Raw genomic sequence first — 7,874 nt, 5'->3', positions numbered from 1 at the left:
CGGGAGTCCTCGCCCACGCGTCGCTCTGCTCCCTGGTGGCGCCGTACGCGCGCGCGCAGGGCGCGGCAAGGACGCAGGGCTCGGCCACCGACTCTGTCCTAGCGTGGCCTCCGCGGAGCGCCTCTGGCTCTGTCCTTCTACTCTGGGACCAGCCACTGAGCTTGCTGGCCGGAAACGAAGCCCATTTTTTGGAGAGGAAAGCCTGTGAGCTTGTTAGTTCTTAGCAAGAGAATTACTTTCAAGGCTGCTAGGTTCGTGTGTGTTTGTTCCAGTGTGCCTCTGTCCTAAGCAGTAAGTAGGGCCAGGGGTTCTTTGCTGGTTGCTGTGCCCCAATCCCAAAGGTTTTTGTAACAAAACTACATTGGGTGTCAAAAACCCCGTTTGCTCACTCTGGAACTAAGGGGAAATATGCATGCGGATAGCATATGCACTCTGATGCCTTTCTCTCCACTCCCTAACTTCCACCCCACACCGCTCAACTTTTTCACGTAGAAGAGATACGGGTAAATTAGAAACATGTTTGGGAAAGGAGTGAGCTATAAACGCTGGCATTTAAGCAACAGAAAAATGCCCACGCCAGGCTACACGCCCAGGCGGCCGAGAGGCGCCCGGCGACCGTGCAGCGCCCTCTGGCGGCTGCGCGGGGCTCTCCCTCTCCCCCTGTCCTGGAGAGAGCGTAGTGGTGGAGACCTGCTGCCCCCAAATCTGAGAGGCACTGGGACAATTTTGGAGGACAGGCATTAAAAATTCCCAACGACAAACTCCTGGGGAATACTGTTTATGGTTTCCTGTTTGGCGCTTAGGCCAAGAGGCCAGAGAAGGGGTCAGCATAAAATAAAAATCATTGTTTCATTTCCAGCAGATCCTTGCAATTCTATCAATAAAGCATCATAGTTTTATTTGTGGCCTTTGGTTGTTTTTAAAAATTAAATGCCTCAAGGACAGGCAACACTATAAAATAGGGCAAATGGCCAGCTACAGTTTTAAAAAAATCACTATCATATAGAATTACAAGAATAAAGGTACTTTAGTGTGGAGTGTTTAGAACAGAGCCTAGCCTATAGTAATTTCTCAATAAAAACCAGATATCGTTCTTTTAAAAATAATTACTAATATCATCAAAAAGCAAAGATTATACTATAATATGTGCATAGTATAGGGTGAAAGTAGTGGTGTGCTGTGGAGTCTGTTCCCACTCATAGTGACTCTGAATAGGGTTTCTGAGGCTATAGATCTTTACTGGAGCAGAAAGCCTTATCTTTCTTCCACAGAACTGCTGGTAGTTTCCAGCTTCTAACCTTGCGGTTAGTTCGTCACTTTTTCTTCCTAGATGTTAGTTTGAGGACTAAGGTGGGCCTGACCCAACCCGTGGTATTTTCAATAACCTCATATGCATGCAAAAGCTGGACAGTGAATAAGGAAGACCATAGAATAATTGATGCCTTTGAGTTATGGTGTTGGAGGAGAATATTGAAAGTGCCATGGGCTGCCAAAAGAACCAATAGATCCGTTTTTGGAAGAAGTGCAGCCAGAGTGCTCCTTAGAGGCCAAGATGGCCAAACTTCGTCTCTCATACTTTGGACATACTGTCAGGAGGGATCAGTCTCTGGAGAAGGATATCATGTTTGGTAAGGTGGAGGGTCAGAGAGGCAAAGAGGAAGACCCCTAACAAGATGGATTGGCCAAGTGGCAGCATCAATAGGCTCAAACATGGCAACAGTAGTGAGGTTGGCCCAGGATCGGGCAGTGTTTCGTTCTGCTGTATATAAGGTCGTTATGAGTTGGTACCAAATCAATGGCACCTAACAACAACAACAACAACCTTGAGATTAGCAGCCCCACTCGTAATCACTGTGCTACCAGAGTTCCTTGTTATTGTTGTTGTTAGGTACCATTGAGTTGATTTTGATTATAGTAACCCTGTATAGGATTTCCGAGGAGAGACTGGTAGTTTGAACCACCAAACTTGGGGCTTAAACTGACCTTGCAGTCTAGCACATTAACCCACAGTGCCACACAAGATGCCTATTTTATTATAGGGTATGATGTAAGCATACACTAACAGAGAACTTCTAGAGATTCAGGCCAGATTTAGAAGAGGACCATTGCTGATGTTTGGTGGATCTTGGCTGAAAGCAGAGAATACCAGAAAGATGTTTACCTGTGCTTTATTGACTATGCAAAGGCTTTCGATTGCATGGATCATGACAAGCTATGGACAACATTACAAAGTATGAGTATTCTAGAACACTTAATTGTGCTCAGGAGGATTCTGTACATGGAACAAGAGGCAGTTGTTCTAACAGAACATGGGAATACTGAATGGTTTAAAATTAAGAATGATGTGCGACTGGGTTCTATTCTTTCACCATACTTATTCAACCTGTATGCTGAGCCAATAATCCAAGAAGCTGGGTTATAGGAAGAAAAACGTGGCATCAGGATTGGAGGCTTGGAGAAGACTCATTAACAACCTGTGATATGAAGATTATACACAGGTTGCTGAAAGTGAAGAGGACTTAAAATACTTACTGATGAAGATCTAAGAGCACAGCCTTGGTATAAATTGTATCTCAATGTAAAGAAAACAAAAATCCTCACCACTGGACCAACATTCTTATCAACGGAGAAAAGATTTTGTTATCAAGGACTTCTTTCTTCTTGGATCAACCATCAACACCCATGAAAGCAGCAGTCAAGAAATCAAACGGCATATTGCATTAGGCAAATCTGCTGCACAAGACCTTTGTTTTTTTTATGTTTTATTGTGAATTATGTGATAGTGTACATGGGAGAATGTTAGTTTTACATTCATCCTATCGCATATCATTTCATTGCCATGGTTACAATCCCCTCCATGCATCATCAACCAACCAAGGAGTATACCATACATCAGCCCCCCAGTTATCAGCACACAGCCCCTCTCCCTCTCTGTGTCTAAAGTCCCCAGCTGCTCCATCTCTCCACGTCATCGACAAGACCTTTTTAAAGTGTTGAAGAACAAAGATGTCAGCTTGAGGACTAAGGTGCGCCTGACCCAAGCCATGGCATTTTCAGTAACCTCATATGCATATGAAAGCTGGACAGTGAATAAGGAAGACTGTAGAAGAATTGATGCTTTTGAGCTATGGTGTTAGAGGAGAATATTGAAAGTGCCATGGCTGCCAAAAGAACCAACAGATCTGTGTGGGAAGAAGTACAGCCAGAGTACTCCTTGGGTGCCAGAATGGCCAAACTATGTTTGTCATACTTCAGGCATATTGTCAGGAGGGACCAGTCACTGGAGAAGGATATCATGTTTGGTAAGGTGGAAGGTCAGAGAAAAAGAGAAGACCTCCAGTGAGATGGATTGGCAAAGTGGCACCATCAATGGGCTCAAGCGTGGCAACAACTGTGAGGTTGACCCAGGACTGGGCAGTGTTTCGTTCTGTTGTGCATAGGGCTGCTATGAGTCGGTACCGACTCAGTGGCACCTAACAACAACAAATTATATTTAAATGCGTACTGTGTAATCTTCCCCCTCCATTACTGATACCAGCTGCTCCTTGGAAGAAAAGTCTATCTGCAAGGTTTTAGCCTAGAAAACCCAATATTGTTGTTGTCATTAAGTGCCTTCAAGTGGGTACTGACTCAGCAACCCTGTACAGGGTTTCTGAGGAACAGCTGGTGAGTTTGAACTGCCAACTTTGTGGTTCGCAGCCCCACACCTGAAGAAAACCCTATGGGACTGTTCTAATTTGTTCTATAGGGTCATTAGGAGTGAAAATCAACTCAAAGACACAACAACAGCAGTCGCCTGTGTCATCTTTTTGTATTCTCAATAGCAGTGTTATTTTAAGATAGCCCATCTCTGATGGCAATAGTCTCCATTTCAGTTGATTCCAAGTTTTTCTTGTCCCTAGTACATTCTAAAGGAGCTCTGGTAGCATAATGATTACAAATTGGGCTACAAACCACAAGGTCAGCAGTTCCAAACTACCAGCTGTTCCGCAGGAGAAAGAAAAACGAGCCTTTCTGCTCCCGTAAAGATTTACAGTCTTGGAAACCCTGTACAGGGTCGCTATGAGTCGGAACCAACTCCACGGGACATAACCACCACAACCAGTACATTCTAAACATTTCTCCAATCTTCTTCTTGTTGTTAGGTGCCTTCGAGTTGGCACTGACCCATAGTGACCCTATGCACAACAGAACGAAACACTACCTGGTCCTGGGTCAAAACCACAACTATTGCTACGTTTGAGCCCATTACTACTGCCACTGTGCCAATCCATCTCACTGGGGGTCTTCCTCTTTTTCTCTGACCCTCTAATTTAGTAAGCATGATATCCTTCTCCAGGGACTGGTCCCTCCTGACAATATGTCTGAAGTATGAAAGACAAAGTCTGGCCATCCTGGCCTCCAAGGAGCACTCTGGCTGTACTTCTTCCAACACAGATCTCTTGGTTCTTTTGGCAGCCCATGGCACTTTCACTATTCTCTAACACCATAACTCAAACGCATCAATCCTTCTACGATCTTACTTATTCACTGCCCAACTTTCACATGCATATCAGGTTATTGAAAATACCATGGCTTGGGTCAGGCTCACCTTAGTCCTCAAGCTGACATCTCTGCTCTTCAACACTTTAAAAAGGTCTTGTCCAGCAGATTTGCCTAATGCAATATGTCGTCTGATTTCTTGACTGCTGCTTCGGTGAGTGTTGATGATTGATCTGAGCAAACTCCAATCTTATCACTTCTCATTCTCACAGCAACTACTCAAACTTAGGCTTACAACATCTTTTGTCTGGGTCACTGTGGCAGTCCACTGGAATTATCTGTGTCCCTCCCGGGACCCCAGGGAGACTCAAGGGGTTGCTCTCAGGCTCTCTCTCTTTGCTGAACACACAACAACACTGTATCTGTTAAGAGGCGGTCTCTCTATACCGATTGGATATTCTCTTCCCAAGTCCCCTATGAGAAGCCAGCAGATTACCTCTGCCTCCAGCTTCTTCTCTATCAATCTGGAGTGTCTCTCCTTTTGCTTCTCCTCCATCTGGCTGAAGCTACAGGAATTAGGGAAGGGAGCTGGGTCTCTGAGGGACCCAGACAGGGTCTTGCCCCCACCTCACTCTTTCCTCTCTTCAGAGCCTGAAGGGTTTCTACTAACTGTATACTGTCTGGTGAGAATTCCTCCATTTCATAGCTTCCCTCTCTAAGGTGTTTCCTGCTCTATCAGGTATCCATTGCAACATAACAAGGCACCTCAAAACTTAGTGGCTTAAAACAATAAACATTTGCTTATGTGTATGCTCATTACTCTGTGAGCTGGCTCGTGGTTCTTCTGGCCAGAGCCAGTTTGGCTAATCTCTACTGAGCTTATTGTGTGTCATGGAGAGCTGGCAGGTCAACAGGGGCCTGGATGGTTTCGGATGGCCTCATTTATACATTAGGTGGTTGGCAGGCTATCAGCTGGAGTGAAGGAGTGACTGGACTACTCGCCTCTCATCCAGCAGGCTAGCCTAGCTCTGGCTTGTTCTCATGTCAAGATGGGGGTAGCAGAAGCTACAAGGCCTCTTGAGGCCTAGGCTTGGGACTGCCACATCCTTCCTTACTTCTGCTGCATCCTGTTGGTTAAAGCAAATCACAACAGCTGGCCAAACTCAAGGACTGGGTTAATGAACCTTCTTTCTGATGGAAAAAGCATCCAAGTACTGTGGACATTTTTACAGTGGGCCACACTAGCTCTCTTTTTTCTTGGGTAACCTTGCCAATAAAATAAAACTCTTAAAATATATTTTTTAGCTTTTATGCACAACAAAGACAGGCAGCATAGCACAGTACGTAAGTATGTAAATTCAGTAGTCAAAGTACTTGGGTTCAAATCCTGACTTGCCATTTACTGGGTATGTGAAACCCTAGGGAAGTCATTTTACCTCTCTTTGCCTCCACTTTCTAAGGGAAAATTGAGGCTTGTGAATACCAAGTAAGTTAATTCCATCCAGGCTTAGGCAGTGAATGGAACACAACAAGTGCCCAATGTTGTTGTTGTTGAAACAATTCTGACTCATGGCAATCCCATGAGTGCAGAGTAGAACTGCTCCACGGGTTTTTCAAGGCTGTGACTTTTTTGGAAGCAGATCATCAAAGTTCAAATCTACCTAGAGATGCCTGGAAAGACAGGCTTGCCATTCTACTTCTGAAAATTCAGCCACCGAAAACACAATGGAACACAGTTCTATGCTGACGCACCTGGGTGGTCTTGAGTCGGGACCAACTCTGATGGCAGCTGGTTTTTTTTTAAGCCTTTAAATCTAAATCAAATCAAGCATAACAACAATTGTGAGGATAGCACAGGACACTGTTTTGTTTTCTTCTGTTGTGCATAGGGTTGCTGTGAGTTGGAACCAACTCACTGGCACCTAACAACAACAACTCTTAGTGCTGGGCCTAATATGGTAGGTGCTCAATAAATGTTTGGTGAATGAACAAATGAACAAGTGCTTCATTGTGACAGATTTTCTTTTTCTTGAGACCAACTCCCGGGTGACTTCCCAGTCAAGTCAATTGACTAGGAACAAAGGGGAGATGGACTGGGAGTGGGCAGTGTTCTTCAGCCTTGCTGCCCACCATAATCTAGAGACCATCAAATTCAGATGTAAGTGGCACAGGAAAAGAGCAGGTATTCAAACAGTGGAGATCCCAGCTTTGTGTGTGTTCATTATTTTCACAGTCTTTCTTTCCCTCAGAATTGACAGTGAAGAACCCCAATTTCTATGATGATTCCCATGGAGGTCAAAGTTCCAGACACCCTGCTAGAAAAATTTGTGCTGGTTGGACAGGCAGATGTTCACACTAGTGGCTTTGTGTGGGGGTCCCCTCTGTGATGAGACTGAAATTTCACCTACAGAATTAGGAAGTGAATGAGGGAGCAGTAAGGCTTCTGTTATGAAGAAATGTGGGTGCCCCTTGTACTGGTTGCACCTTTAGCTTGGCTATTTGAAGATGGATGTGCATCCACAAACACATGTGCCCAAAGGCTGGTAGAAAAGTGTGGAGAGATGAGGTGGAGGAATGTGAGCCTAGCCAGGCTTAGGCAGGCCTACAAGCAGGGCGGAGTTTGAGAAGAAGGAAATCTTCTGCGGTGGGGAGGAAGAGTGTTACCTTCACCAAATGGGATTTGCATGTGTAATAATTTAAATGTAGGCCCTCAGGATGTTTCTGTTGAAAGGATAAAGGGATTTCAGTGAAAGCTGTGTAGATCCTGGCTTGGGCTACCAAGTCTTTTGCAGTGTAACTTGTAGCACATGACTGGAGTAGCCCTGTGGATGCAATGTCCCTTAAGGAAAAGGATGGTCCTTGTTGGAAACACATTCCTGTGCCTCATCCCAGATCTGTAGTAGACTCTCTGGGAGTTGGGCCTGAGAAATCCAAAAATTTAACTATGTCTCCCAGATAATTCCATGGCTCCTAAGGATGGAGAGGAGTCCTTGGATATAGACAGCTCAATTAATGATTGCCTGCTAACCAGAAGATTGGTCATTCAGAACCACAGAGATAAAGGGCTGGAGAATCAGCCAATGAAAATCCTGTGGACAGTTCTAGTCTGACAGACAGGAATGGGGCCGCCATGAGTTGGAATTGTTACAAAAGCAAATATGATTAGTTTTGACCTTTTTTAAGAATTGAGAGCTATTAGAGATTTACTAGTGGTTGGTGCATAAATTTGAATAATAGTGGTATTAACTGGGCTTCCCTGTAGGCGCATGGATATTATCCTATCACTTATAGTATTGTACCTCATGACTGATCTGGATATGTTCTTTTTGACGATGAATGCAACACCATTCCTTTTCAATTTGTCATTCCCTGCATAGTAAACCATGTGGTTA

This window comes from Chrysochloris asiatica, unplaced genomic scaffold, assembly GCF_000296735.1.
Source record: "Chrysochloris asiatica unplaced genomic scaffold, ChrAsi1.0 scaffold00052, whole genome shotgun sequence".
NCBI lineage: Eukaryota > Metazoa > Chordata > Mammalia > Afrosoricida > Chrysochloridae > Chrysochloris > Chrysochloris asiatica.
This window is presented reverse-complemented; position numbering follows the sequence as displayed.